Source organism: Sus scrofa, chromosome 5 (genome assembly GCF_000003025.6).
Source record: "Sus scrofa isolate TJ Tabasco breed Duroc chromosome 5, Sscrofa11.1, whole genome shotgun sequence".
Classification (NCBI taxonomy): Eukaryota; Metazoa; Chordata; class Mammalia; order Artiodactyla; family Suidae; genus Sus; species Sus scrofa.
The window spans coordinates 16161080-16176576 of NC_010447.5; the positions used below are offsets into that span (position 1 = coordinate 16161080).

The 15497-nt window shown below is 41.1% G+C and overlaps 1 protein-coding gene across 9 annotated transcripts in view; it reads right to left on the bottom strand.

Annotated features, from left to right (window-relative positions):
- Positions 1-15497, bottom strand: part of LIMA1 (LIM domain and actin binding 1) — a 102687-nt gene that overhangs the window by 86644 nt on the left and 546 nt on the right. For 3 of the 9 annotated variants that reach the window (XM_021090877.1, XM_021090870.1, XM_021090875.1), the window contains exon 2: positions 15394-15470. The gene's annotated coding sequence lies outside the window, so the exon portion shown is untranslated. 9 annotated transcript variants of the gene reach the window in all.

Genomic DNA, 15497 nt, shown 5'->3' on the forward strand with positions numbered 1-15497 from the left:
ATTTTATTTTTTTGGTCATGCCGAGGCATATGAAAGTTCCTGGGCCAGGGATCAAACCCGTGCCACAGCAGTGATAACGCCAGATCCTTAACCTGCTGAGCTACAAGAGAACACCTAGTTTTTGTTCTTTTAATCATAAGGAAGGTTGAACATTTTTTAAATGGATATTGGCCACTTAATACATTTATTTTTGAAACTACATTTATTTTTAAAAAGTCATTTATAAATTGTTTATTATCTCTACAACTTAATTACTTTTTAAATGTGCACAAGGACCTTCTGAATATCATGTGTAACTCCTTGTACAATTCAAATTGCCTCTCACAGCAGCTGTCTTTCCTGGTGTCTGATTCCTATCCAGATCTCATTAATATTCTTTCTAAATGGAAATGTTGCTTGACTACACAGATGAGATCTTCATCTCTGCAGAGTTCTCTTCTGTAGGGCACCCACCCCTTGACTGCTCGTTAATATTCCCACCAGAGCATAACCCTGTGAGAAGCCCGGCTGACACTATGCGGCTATCCAGGCATTAGCATCACTCTCTGTGGCTGTGCTTCAGCTGCCACCCTCAACTAGCCAGTCTAAGGCTTCTTAGGTGTGTGTGGGTGGGGGTGGGAGGGCTGTTGGGTGAAGGGTGTTTTGAATACCAGCATCATCTCTGGAATCTGAATCTCTCATGTGGTGTCCAAACATGCCTAATTTTTCTGAAAAGGGCCCCCTATGATTCCAATGTAAAAACAGCTTGGGATAGTAGATTTGGCTTGATCCCAAGGTCATTAGGTCAGAGCAGGGAGGCAGACATAGACACTAATCAACTACCATCTAGACAGACGTGTCATATCAGGTAAGTTTGAGCCAATTTGCATAAGCCTGGGGATCAGTTATATGCAAAGCGATTCATTCCATTTGATCTTATTCACTTAATCCTTATGATACCATGAAACATATATTCTTGTCTTTCAGAGGAAGAAAGAGGCTCAGAAAGGTTAAACAACTTGCTCAAGGTAACACAGCTAAGTAAGTGGCAAAGCCAGGATCTGGAACAGTTTGACAGACCCTAATGTCCATGGCTCTAAGGATTTACTGCAAACCACATCCTCCCTGTGTCTCAGGGTGGCCTGGGACAGTCTAATCCTAAGTATCTCAAAATTTAAAAGAGAAATTGAACGTGCCCCAGCCTGTTTCACCTCTAAGTCAACTCTGCCCCAGCTCCTTTCAGCTCAGGTCCATGTTTTGAGTCTGTCACTTATCTATTGAGTAACATTGGAAAAACCACCCTAAGCCTTAATCTCATCATCTCTAAAATGTCCTTTAGCTCAGTGCTAAAATAAGTGCTTAGTAAATAATGCTAGCGTGGTGGTAATAAAAGTAGCTAACGTTTACTGACTCTTCACCATGTGTTGAATACTGTTTTAATTGTTCTGCAAATATAAACTTTATTGATCCTCACAGTAACACAGAATTGTACTGTCCCACTTTGTAGGTGAAGAAACTGAGGCCCAGAGAGGTTAAATAAATGTTAGCTCTTGTTATTTCTTTTGGTCATGCCCACAGCATATGAAAGTTCCCCGGGCCGGGGATCAAGCCTGCACTACAGCAGGGAAAACACCAGATCCTCGACTCGCTGAGCCACCCGGGAACTCCAGCTCTTACTCATTTTTTAGGAGGCTGGGATGGAAACAAAATGACCCGAAGCAGAGACGATAAACCCGAAATGCAGTTCCAATGTGCACTGTACTTCACAGTCAACTTAGCTTTGTTAAATCAGCAAAACAAACAAACATCCCTAATGTCTCTCTGAGGAGCTGGTAGTGACTACCAGGAACACTATAGCTGCTCAAAACCCTGACACGGTTTCCCTGTACCAAAAAGTCTAAATCTCTGTCAAATTTTACTTTGAAAGGGCCAAATTTTAGGTGCTCTCAACACCTCTATAAAAACTTTAAGTTGAAGATGATATAACTATCTCCTTCCAACATGCTTCTATTACTCTAGTCATCATTTGAATATTTTATCTTCTTGTACTTTTGAAACCCAAATTAGCTTTTTACATAATTGTGGTAATCTTCACAAAGCTTATTTAAACAGGCAAAAGAGGAAACTCCAATTACAGCCTTTACAAAATGACTTCTGTATATAGCATTTTTAGGTCAGGAAGAACCACCCAAGAACTTCTTTCATTTTTTTAAATTAAAAAAATTTTTTTCTGGCTACACCTGCGGCTTATGGAAATTCTTGCGCCATGGATCAAATCCAAGCCACAGCTACAACAACACCAGGTCCTTAACCTCTGCACCACAGCAGGAACTCCTTTTTTCCTTTAAATTAAGGAATTACCAGCTCTAATCCAAGCTGAATTCTACCTCTTCCATCAAATCTAATTTGTTATTTATTAGGCTCTTCTCCCCCTCCGGTTTATAATTAACTCATTGTAAGGACATAGTCCAATGCATTAAGGTTTTTTTCCAGTATTTTTTCACACATAGCAAGGAAAATCTCTGTCAAAAACCAACCAAACACACACACACACACACACAAACACAAACAGATAATTATATCAATAACTTAAAATTTAAAGTGAAAAGTAGAGAAAGGTATAGTTATATGAAAAAAGAATGTAAAAATTTATAGTTGACTGAAGCCGCTAGACAAAGCATTTACTAAAGCCATTAGACAAAGCATAGATTTACTCTGAATAGCATGTTCCTCCTTTAACTTCTGTAGCCTTTCATACTTAACATCAGATGCATCAGATAATATCAGCAGTTCCTGGTACATATCTAATATATGAATCAAAACCAGTATTATGCTAGTTTTCAGCTGCCACATATCTTGACAAAGGCCCACCTACATAATTGAATATCTGCCTATAAACTACATGCTCACAGGTCTTGCCAACTACATGCTTAATTAAGACAAAGTGGCTAATTAAAGAGTTTTCTTTACAAGGTCGAAGCAGAAGAAACATATACACTTATTTTATGAAGGCTGCTTCTGTTAAAGATATAACCTCCTTATACCGTTTTTTTTGTCCTTAATAATTAATCAAGTTTTCTCCAAATACAGGGCTTCTTAGTTTCACTCCTGGTCATTTTCAGGAAGAGCCTGGCTTCCATTCTTCTTATCTGAAATTTTAGATGATGTGTTTTTTTCAGGACTTGCTCAATCTGAAAAGCCGGTTCAGATCAATTTAACCAATCCCATCAAGCAGGAGAATTAAAAAGTGAAAGTGACTCTTCTCTAGGCAAGTTCTCTAATCTCTTCTTTCAGTAAAAATCTGAGAAGCTAACCCAGAACAATGCTTTAATCAAGCACAAGCATAGCTGAAGCTAGTTACATAGAGAATTACCAAATCACATAGCCACAGAAGTGACAAAATTTTGCGACTTATTTGAATGAATGTTGTGTATCTTATTTCTTAAGGACTAGTTACAAATATATTAATGTTAATGATTTAATTACATTTTAACATTTACCTTCTTTTTGTTTGTTTTTTTTTTGAGGGCCGCACCAGAGGAATATGGAAATTCCCAGGTTAGTGGTTGAATTGGAGCTTCAGCTGCTGGCCTATGCCACAGCCACAGCAACTCAGGATCCAAGTCTTGTCTGCAACCTACACCACATCTCATGGCAACGCCAGATCCTTAACCCACTGAGTGAGGCCAGGGATTACACCTGCAACCTCATGGATAATAGTTGGATTCATTTCCACAGCACCACAACGAGAACTCCTTAATGTTTACTGTCTAAAAATTACACAAAATTATGGCACTGTTTAAAAAAAAAGCCATTGAGAGGCATTTACTGAGTAGTGGTCTTTTAGTTGCCATGGGAAAGTCAATGCATTTCTTCGGTTATGTCTGTTTCTTCACCTCAAAAACAGATAGTAATTCACAAGGGATGGTTATGAGGATTAAATGAGAGAATAAAAGAAAGTATAATTACTTGGAAAAGTATAAACTGCTATAACACTATTATGATTTTTAACAAAATTTCAAGCCACTTTCAAGAAAAAAATAATGGAATTTAAAAATTAGACTACCCAACAAAGAAAAACAGGAACAAAATTAGAACAGATTAGTTAGGAGTTCCCATTCTGGCTCAGTGGAAATGAATCTGATCAGTATCCATGATCCCTGGGCTCACTCAGTGGGTTAAGGATCCGGTGTTGCCGTGAGCTGTGGTGTAAGTCAGAGATGTGGGCACGGATCTGGTGTTGCTATGGCTGTGGCCAGCAGCTACAGCTTTGATTCGACCCCTAGCCTGGGAACCTCCATATGCCACGAGTGCGGCCCTAAAAAGACTGAAAAAAATAAATAAAAAGAACAGATTATTTACATTTTCTGGTTCCACTAGATGTTAGGAAGCTCCTTGTTTATCACTGTTGCTAAAAATCTTTCTAATCAATACACTGTCCTATTTCAGGGCACTTAGTATGTTTAATGAAAATAATTTTACCTTTCCTTGAGGATTCTGGGTAGCTTTATTTTTCAACCAGAGAAGGAAAGCGGAAGAAAGCTTCTGGTTGCTTTCTTCAAATCGGTAGGTTTTGCTATACTTACTTTTAAAAATATAATGAGAGCTAATAGACTAGTATTGGCCAGCAGTAATGACCGTGAAAGTAGATGCTGACGGTGGTAGTAAAATAGTGGCCTGGATCCTGGGAACACCTTGGAAAACCTGCCCTCAGATGGAACTGAATCCTGCTTATCGTGGTATTCAAACCTTTGTCCTGCTACCTTCAGAAATCCTCAGAGACTGCTACCTGATTTGAACCCTGATGGAACGATCTCTGCTGTTGTCCACTTAAAAAACAAAACAAAACAAAACTTAAGATTGCAAATCCAAACAAGACTTGTTAAAATGAGAAGTCTATTTTCAAGGCTGATTCATCCATTCAACAAATATTTACTGGGCACTTACCAGGTGCCAAGCAGTGCTCTATTTGTGACAGATACAAAATTAAAAGTGACAGACAAGGTCTCAACTCTCATGAAACTTCCATTCCACTGGGGAAGCTGGACAATTAAACACTGTGATTAGTGCTGTGAAGGAACATAAAGAAAGTAACTGGAGTGGTGGTAGGAAAGGAGGCAGGGAAGGCCTCTTTGCGTGAAGGATATTTGAGCCGAAACCTGAATGATGAGGAGACAGGCAGCCAGCCAGGTGAAGAGAAGTTAATGGGGAGTTTTCTAGGCAATGGAAATAGCAAATGCAAAGGCCCAGAGGCCATAATATGGCTAGGAGTGAGTGCGAAGTATGAAACAATGACAGAGATGAATGGCAGCCAATTTAAATAAGGATTTACAAGGAATGGTGGAAGATTTTAATTTTAATTTAATTTTAATTTTATTTAAAGTGTGAAGTCAAACACTGTTATATAATAGTGCTTGAAAGATTAGATTATTTAAAATATTCTATGAAGATTTAATTGCTTATCGTATATATACATATAAAATTACTACAAAGCGAAAAGGAGTGCCCGCCATGGCACAGCAGGATTGGCAGCATCTCTGCATCACTGGGGTGCATGTTTGATCATTGGCCAGGCACAGTGGGTTAAGGATCTGGCATTGCTGCAACTGTGGCTCAGATCTGATCTATGGCCTGGGAACTCTATTTGCCACAGGGCGCCCAAAAAAGAAAAATAAAAAAAAAATTTTTTTTAAGTGAAAAGGAAGGGCAAGGTTCTCCCACTTAGAAGGTTTATAATATTTTAAGGAAGCAATAACTCATAAACAGTGACAGCATTAAGGTAAAAAAATGGAGTAAAAATAAAGCGCTAAGTGAAGACTAGGGAGGGAGCCGCTGATTCAAACATAAGAAATTAGAAAAGAGTTTTTGTTTGTTTGTTTGTTTTTTAGTAGCATTTTATTTGAGCTCTTGAGGAAAAGGATTTAAGCAGAAAGGGGGGGAGGAGGAGGAGCCTGAGGCTGTGGGAGCTGCATGAGCAAAGGCACAGAGGCAGGAAAGCACAGGGTGGGTCCAGGAAACTGTGAATCATTGTATGGCTACAGGGCCAGGTGGGTGGGTAGTGATGTGGGAGATAAGCCTGGAAAAATAGGCTGCCAGGGTGTGGGAGTTGGGGTCTTGAATGGCATGCACAGAAATGTAGACTTGATTTTCTTGGGCTTGGTTCCCCTTAAGCATACAAAAGAATCTCTTCAGGTTCTTGTTAATTCCCACATCACACACACACACACACACACACTGATGTGTAAGTCTAGGTGGGCCCTAAAAATCTTTTTTTTTTTTTTTTTTTTGTCTTTTGTCGTTGTTGTTGTTGCTGCTGTTGCTATTTCTTGGGCCGCTCCCGCGGCATATGGAGGTTCCCAGGCTAGGGGTTGAATCGGAGCTGTAGCCACCAGCCTACGCCAGAGCCACAGCAACGCGGGATCCGAGCCGCATCTGCAACCTACACCACAGCTCACGGCAACGCCGGATCGTTAACCCACTGAGCAAGGGCAGGGACTGAACCCGCAACCTCATGGTTCCTAGTCGGATTCGTTAACCACTGCGCCACGACGGGAACTCCTTTTTTGTCTTTTTTCTTTTCAGGGCCACACCTGTGGCATATGGAGGTTCCCAGGCTAGGGGTCTAACTGGAACTGTAGCCGCCAGCCTATGCCACAGCCACAGCAATGTGGGATCCAGGCCGAGTCTGCGACCTATACCACAGCTCACGGCAACGCCGGGTCCTCAACCCACTGAGTGAGGCCAGGGATTGAACCCGAAACCTCGTGGTTCCTAGTCAGATTCGCTTCCACTGTGCCAAGACAGGAACTCCTAAAAATCTCCTTTTTAAACCAATACCCCCAGGTGATTCTAAAACAGATAATCAGGAAACCATACTTTGAAAATCAGTGTGTTTTTTCTTTGTTTGTTTGTTTTTTTTAATGACAACTCTGAAGCCAACTCTAAGGATTATTCAAGGACTCTTTTACAAGGGGCGGGGGGAATATGAATAAGAAGATCTATAAAGGAGCCATTATCAGGAGTACCCATCGTGGAGCAGTGGAAACGAACCTGACTAGGAACCATGAGGTTGCAGGTTCAATCTGGCATTGCTGTGAGCTGTGGTGTAGGTTGCAGACATGGCTTGGATCCTCTGTTGCTGTGGCTGTGAGGTCGGCTGGCAGCTATAGCTCCAATTTGACCCCTAGCCTGGGAGCCTCAAATATGCAGCGGGCAGCCCTAAAAAGACCAAAAAAACAAAGAGCCATTATCACTGTTGGGGTAGAATAACCAAATGTGGTGGTTAAATGTGGGAGGAGAGATGGACTAAAGTGTTCAAGACAACTTCAAGTTTCATCCTTAGGGAGACTAGGGGGACACAGGTGCCGGCTGCAGAGGGCGGGTCCATATGGTCTACCAGGTGTTGAAAGTATGGACCTGGGTCTCAGAAGATATGCAAAGGCACTAAACATACTGGTTAGGTGTTCCAAAGTTAAATTCAAGACAAATTAAAGGATATAAAAAGTAAAACCAGGAGTTCCCTTATGGCACAGTGGATTAAGGATCTGGCATTGTCACTGCAGCAGCTTAAGTCGCTGCTGTGACATAGGTTCCCCCTGGGAGGGGAACTTCCCACAGGCCATGGGCAAGCCACCCCCACAAAAAATAAAACCATAAAAATTAAAAGGAAGTCAAAGTGAATACTTAATCCGTCTCTGGAGGGCAAAAGACTCCTAAACATAAAAGCAACAAAAGAAATTCCTTTTTTTTTGTTTTGCTTTTTAGGGCTGCCCCCATGGCATATGGAGGTTCCCAGGCTATGGGTCTAATCGGAGCTACAGCTGCCAGCCTACACCACAGCCACAGCCATGCCAGATCCAAGCTGTGTCTGTGACCTACACCGCAGCTCACGGCAAGGCCAGATACTTAACCCACTGAGCAAATTCCAAAGAAAAAGATCTACAGATATGTAACAATATACCATATACAAAATTAAAACAACTAAACATTTGACCACGGAAGAATTTTTTTTCTTAGAATGAAGAGCAAATCACAAAGATGAAAAACATTACAAAGAGTTTCTGTATGGAATAGGGGAAGTTACTAAATAACCTTAGGCTTGGCAACTTAAACATCTTGTCATAAAGAGATTTGCTTTTCATGCTCTAGAGATGACGACATAGATCAGAAGGGCTCCTTTGACACACTTTACCAGGTTGCCAAGTATCAGTCTATGGGAGTGCCTAGAAATACCAACTGTTGTAACTTCTATTGTCTTGAGGACACAAATACATTAAATTGCCCCCAAGCTCCACTAAGCTTTGCTACCCCCAGGGAAACTAAAATGAATGAAGGGTTAGGAATGGGAAGAAAATCATTGTACAATGTCTAGTAAGCAATGGCTCATAAGTCTCTCTTTCAGCACAGAAGTTGTATAGACTTTGAGATCAATAGCCCAGTCTTCTCATTTTACAGATGAGGCTCCGAGAGGATGAATTACTTGCTCAAGATCATCAAAGTGGTTGATTCTGAGACAAGCTGAGAATCCTGACTGGAAAGCCAGCACCCTTTTCATTTTTCAGTCCTCTTCCATCCAACACAAGCTCTGGATTTCTCAAAACAATGGACATTTAAAACACTACAGTTTCAACATCTATACACTTTTCACTTCATCGCGCCACTCATTTGGTTTGGCCTAATAAAAACCTGTACCTGGAGTTCCCATCATGGCTCAGCGGAACGAACCCGACTAGCATCCATGAGGACACGGGTTCAATCCCTGGTCTCGATCAGTGGGTTGAGGATCCGGCATTGCCGTGAACTGTGGTGTAGGTCACAGAGGTGGCTTGGATCTGGCGTTGCTGTGGCTGTGGTGTGGGCCAGTGGCTACAGCTCTGATTCAACCCCTAGCCTGGGAACCTCCATATGCTGCAGGTGCAGCCCTAAAAAGACAAAAACAAAAGCAAACCTGTACTCCCTCCTACAAAGCCCCAAAATAAGTGAAAGAGCTCCAAACAAAAAACCAAAAATCTGTTCCCATTTAAAACTGGGAACACACTAAAAAAAAAAAAAAAGAAAGAAAAAAAAGGGGGGGGTAGTTCCCATCGCGGCTCAGTGGAAGTGAATCCAACTAGGAACCATTAGGTTGTGGATTCGATCCCTGGCCTTGCTCAGTGGGTTAGGGATCCAGCGTTGCTGTGAGCCATGGCGTAGGTTGCAGACACTGCTCAGATCTGGCATTGCTGTGGTTGTGGCGTGGGCCAGTGGCTACAGCTCTGATTGGACCCCTAGCCTGGGAACCTCCTTATGCCATGGGTGCAGCTCTAAAAAGACAAAAAGACCCACCAAAAAAAAAAAAAAAAAAAAATCTGGCAACAGATTAACCAAAAGACAACTCACAGAAATGGAAATATGAAAAAATGTCCATTCTCACGAGTAATTAAAGAAATACAAATTAAATCACTTTCACTTAGCAAATTAGTAAAGATAAAACATGAGGTCCAAGGTTATGAAGAATGTACTAAGATAGTCATTCACAATCACTATAGGTGAGAAATTAATCCTGCCTTTATGAAAAAGCAATTTGACAGCAATATTTTTTAATTTTCATGCCCTTTGACCCAGTAATTAGACTTCTAGGACTCTAACCTAAGGAAATAATGAATGACTTGTACAAAGATTTATGCATAAATTTGTTCTCAATTTTTTCACTTATTAATAAAGTAAAAATCAAAACGCCCAAGTGCACAGTTAAATTCTTCAATATTGATACAATGGGGTATTAAACATCATTAAGATAATTTCAAATAATTTTGATACTGTGAACAAAATTACACCCAATAGTACTCTTCTCCAGAACAGATTCTGGAATATTTTGTCTTCTGCATAATTTTTTTTTCCAGGTTTTCTAAATTAGCACACATAATTCTTATTTTCAAAATGTGTACATATGTATGCATGTGAAGATAAAACCAGAATTATACTCATACAATGAAAAAAGGCTTTAAAAACTAACTTGTAAATCACTCACATGGAGGTGTTAGTTGAAGTCATGGAAATAGATCAGATTGCTCAGGGAGAGAGCATAGGGACAACAGGATGATAGACAGGGCCATGGTAAACACCTGCATTTAAGGGGCAAAACCACTGTAAATTACTGAAGGAGCATGGAGGGAAGTGGTCAGATGGAGAACTAGGCTTACATCAAGAAAGCCACATGAGGAGTTCCCACTGTGTCACAGTGGGTTAAGGAATCCAACTGGTGTGGCTCAGGTTACTGCAGAGGCGTGGGTTCAATTCCCAGCTCAGCACAGTGGGTTAAAGGATCTGCTGTTGCCACAGCTGTGGCGTAGGTTGCACCTTCTGCTCAGATTCAATCCCTGGCCCAGGAACTGCCGTATATCGAGGGCATGACAAAAATAAATAAATAAATAAAGCCACAGGAAAGGAAGAATCAGAAAAATTAGTTGTCTCCTTGGGCAAATGCGGCCAAGTGGTGAGGAGAAGGCCAGTGACAGGGCCATTAGAGGGAAATTGTTGGTTGTTGGGTACGATGCATGAACAGATTGGTTTCCTCTAGTGCTGGAGGTGGAAGCCAAATTTGAGCAAATGTTACCTGTCCAATCAAATTGACTGTTAAAAACTTTTTTTTTTTTTAAGAAAAAAGGAAAGAAAGAAAGATAAAAGTCTTATGCTTAAATTATTTGCTTAAGTTTCAGTTTGTGGGGGAAAAATATTCTGGAAATCTAAGACCAAGTAAAGACCTAATACATACTAAGATTACTAATCTGTGGGTAATAAAACAAAAATTGTCAATATTTCAGTAAACAAGAAAAACCATATTTGAGGGGTTATGAAGTTTCCATACAGTGAGCTCTGTGATGGGATAAATAATGGAAACAGTAGTTCCACACTTGTTACCAAAAGCACAAAAAAGAGGAGTTCCCGTCATGGTGCAGCGGAAATGAATCTGACTAGTAAGCATGAGGTTGAAGGTTCGATGCCTGGCCTTGCTCAGTGGGTTAAGGATCCAGTGATGCTGTGAGCTGTGGTGTAGGTCACAGACTCGGCTCAGATCTGCATTGCTGTGGCTGTGGTGTGGGACAGTGGCTACAGCTCTGATTGGACCCCTAGCCTGGGAACCTCCACACGCCACAGGTGCAGCCCTAAAAAGCAAAAAAAAAAAAAGGTAAAAAAAACTACTTCTTTTTCCTAAAAATGAACGTTCTTAATTTTAGAGAATATTATTAAGAAATTCTTGGGAGTTGGAATTCCTGTAGTGGCTCAGTGGTTAACGAATCCAACTAGGGACCATGAGGATGTGGGTTCGATCCCTGGCCTTGTTCAGTGGGTTAAGGATCCGGCGTTGCCTTGAGCTGTGGTGTAGGTCACTGACGAGGCTCGGATCCCGAGTTGCTGTGGCTCTGGCATAGGCCGGTGGCTCCAGCTTCGATTAGACCCCTAGCCTGGGAACCTCCATATGCCTCAGGCGCAGCCCTAGAAAAGGAAAAAAAAAAAAAAAAAAAAAAAAAAAAGAAATTCTTGGGAGTTCCATTGTGGCTCAGCAGAAACAAATCTGACTAGAATCCATGAGGATGCAGGTTTGATCCCTGGCCTCGGTCAGTGAGTTAAGGATCCAGTGTTGCTGTGAGCTGTGGCATGAGTCACAGACATGGCTTGGATATGGCATTGCTGTGGCTGTGGTATAGGCCAGCGGCTACAGCTCCAATTGGACCCCTGGCCTGGGAACCTCCATGTGCCATGGGCGCAGCCCTAAAAAGACAAAAAAAAAGAAAAATTCTTGGAGTTCTCACTGTGGCTCAACAGGATTGGTGGCATCTCTGCAGTGCTACAACACAGGTTCAATCTCCAGTCCAGATTCAGTGTTGCTGCAGCTGTAGTTTAGGCCCTGGCCGGGGACTCCATGCCCTCTGGCGCAGTAGAAGAAAGGGAGGGAGGAAGGAACTCTTTAAACAGGAAGAATGTAAAATTTCATAGTGTCATGTTACCTTCTTTTTTGTTTGTTTGCTTTTTTGTTTTTTGGGGTTCCCCCCCCCCGCTTTTTAGGACCACACCCACAGCATATGGAGGTTCCCAGGCTAGGGGTCTAATCGGAGCTACAGCTGCCGGCCTACAATACAGCCACGGCAACGCAAGATCTGAGCCGCGTTTGTGACCTGAGCCGCATCTGTGACCTACACCACAGCTCACAGCATCACTGGATCCTTAACCCACTGAGTGAGGCCAGGGATCGAACCCACAACCTTATGGTTCCTAGTCAGATTCATTTGCACTGCACCACCACGGGAACTCCCCATGCTACCTTCTTATGACTGGACATGTGAAGTCTCTAGAAACATTTTCGAATATAAGGAAATCATTCGACATGCCAAATAATGGATTGCTTGTTAGGTCAAACTTCATCCTTTTTATGAGAAGTCTGTGTTAGCACAATAACTTGACTAAGTCTCAAGGACTTTGCATCCAGCCACAGAATAAACAGGTCAGTATGGTCCTACCAACCATTTACCACAGAATCTCAATTCCACAACCATCAAGTAGGAACTACTCAGTTTACAACCACTCATTTGTTACTAAAGAACCTTGAGAGTCTGTGTTAAGTAATTTAACATCAACTGGAGATTACTGTAAGCAATCCAAAATAAAGTGCTTTAATTTCCTATCAAAAAACATACCGTGAAAGACCATAGCAATCTTAAAAAAAAAAAAAAAAGCCTTTTCTTATGGAAATACCTGACTTAAGAACCAAGTCACACATTTTCTCATCTGCCAAAAAAGTACAATTCCGTCTCAGTGAAAGTCATCTATTTCTGAGTGTATGGAATTAAGAATGCCTGAAACTAGTTTTGCTGTCAACATAAATAATGACAAATTCTCCCAACTTGTGGTCAAGTGGCCTTTTATGGCAAAGATGTCTAATGATCTCCCAGACTCTCTACAATCTTTTGTGTCTGTGTTGTGTATATGTCTTTGATGAACCTTTCTGGTATAGCGGCTCTAAGGTAATTGCTGAAAAATACCAGAGGAAATCCAGATACTTGAATCCCTAAGAAGAACAATAATTCAAATTTGTACTTGAGAACATTAGAAGTGAACAACAAAATCATTGAGATATGCAGAATATAAGTAAATCCTACTGCTTTTCTAAAAATTCCTGGTAGGACCACTTGCCTAGAATGTGAACAGAAAGAAATGCCAAAGAAATGTGTTCACTAGGTACCATGGCTCAAACCGCCAAATGAAACAACCATCATCTGTATTATTAACTCAAAATCTCTATTCAAAAAATAAAAAATATAGGGGAGTTCCCGTCGTGGTGCAGCGGAAATGAATCCGATGAGGAACCATGAGGTTGTGGGTTCAATCCCTGGCCTTGCTCAGTGGGTTAAGGATCCAGTGTTGCCGTGAGCTACGATGTAGGTCGCAGACTCGGCTTGGATGTGGTGTTGCTGTGGCTCTGGCGTAAGTTGGCACCTACAGCTCTGATTGGACCCCTAGCCTGGGAACCTCCATATGCCGTGGGTGCAGCCCTAAAAAGACAAAATATATATATATAAGCATGTAGAAAGGACAGTGTCTCGCTCATCCTCTGTATACTAGAACCCTGGTGCACAGTAGGTATGATGAGCACTCAAGACTACCACAGACTTCAGATCATTAAAACTCTGCAAAGAATCTTCAAGCATGTCTGACTTTCTCCACCCTGCTCCCCAAAAAGAAAGAAAAGAAAAGAAAAAGGAAGAAAGCAATAAAGAAAAAAAAAACATTCTGAGGGTACCTTAGGAAGCATTTAAGTATCCTCTATCATCAAGATATGCTGTTAATAGAACTGTTTTCACTTCTGAAGCTTTCTCTTCTTAGAATTATTAGAGGGTTAAAATTTGGCCCACCTTTACCAGAATCTGGAACAAAACCTGAATGTACAAAGTTAAACAAAGTGATACAGTAGAGCAATTTTTACAAAATGACCCTGCTTTGCCAGTGTTGCCAATACACTATTCTCTTCCCCAGAGGTTCTAGAGTTCAGGGACTACATGATAACAACACTTCCAGGCCCAATACAGAACTGAGAAAATAGCTCTGCCAATTTATTTGCTAAACTGCACAGGATTAATAAATCCTAATCCCATTATCAAAAGGCCATAGTATTGGCAGAACACAAGGCAAAGAATGTTAAGTGATGCAAATACATGGTCTGAAGACAATCACTCACTACTGCTCAAAGGTTTTTGCTGTTGTTGATTTTATTTTGTTTTTAAGGAAAAGAAGAGGGATTTTTTTTTTTTAAAACTGTGTTCTCTGCTCCTACAGCACTCTGGGTTGATGTCTAGCACAGCACTGACATCATTAATACTCTAAGTGTATCTATTGACCTCCCTAACCCATTTGACTTTAAGCTCTTTCATAGTAAGAACATTTAGAACATTGAATCCACAAGACTGACATTACAAGAGGCACTGAATATTTTCTCCAAAAAATGAAATAAGTCCCCCCCCCCCGCCACCTTTTTCGGTCTTTTTAGGGCAGCACCCAGGGCATATGGAGGTTCCCAGGCTAGGGATCCAATCGGAGCTGTAGCTACTGCAACCTACACCACAGCTCACGGCAAGGCTGGATCCTTAATCCACTGAGCGAGTCCAGGGATCAAACCTGCATCCTCATGGATGCTAGTCAGATTCGTTTCCGCTGAGCCACGATGGGAACTCCTGAAATAAGTTCTTAAAGTGATTATCTAGCACCATGCTATGTGTTGTTCTGCCAATGGAAAACAAGAAATATATATATGCATACACATATTTTTGAAGGTCTACCTAAAATATGTCATCCTTCATCTAGGTTGAACCTCCACAGGAACTGAGGAAATGCTTGTTGAGGGTCATTTTCCTTTTGTCTACATCAGGGCTCAGAAGAAAGCATTATTTCATGGATCCTAAAATACTTATTATTTGTGAATAGTATTAGTAACTATGCAGAAGAAAAGTATTCCATTTAGCCACTTAAATCAAGAGCAAAAGAAAGAATGCCTAACGCAAAAAAAAAAAAAAAAAAGACTCCTCCCCTTACAAAAGGTCACTGTCTAAAAGACTGATAACTCCCTAAGCACTTTTAACTAACTTGAAAAGTCAAGTCAATAGAACCATCTGGATTATGCAGACTTTCAAAAGCTGGAATTAGGTGAAAGACAATAGTACTTCAAATATCTCTCACCAGGGTCCTAAGCACCAGTAAGGAGGTAAGGAAGTGTGCCAGATGGTTAGCCCCTAGCACCTACAACTTTAGGCTTAGTAGGTGTAGCCAGAGGTGTACAATTACCTTATATTAACACCCACGTATTGACAGGTGCCAGAGATATATACATGATAGCGATTCTGGGGTGACATATCCAGCTGCAAGACTGCTATACTCTCAACATACCTCAAAAAGGTGTAAGTTTCTTACAGAGTCCAACTGGCAGAATGGAAGGGGAGAAAAATCGAAGAGGGAGAGAATGGCTGAAAATGAAGAATAGAAAAGAAAGG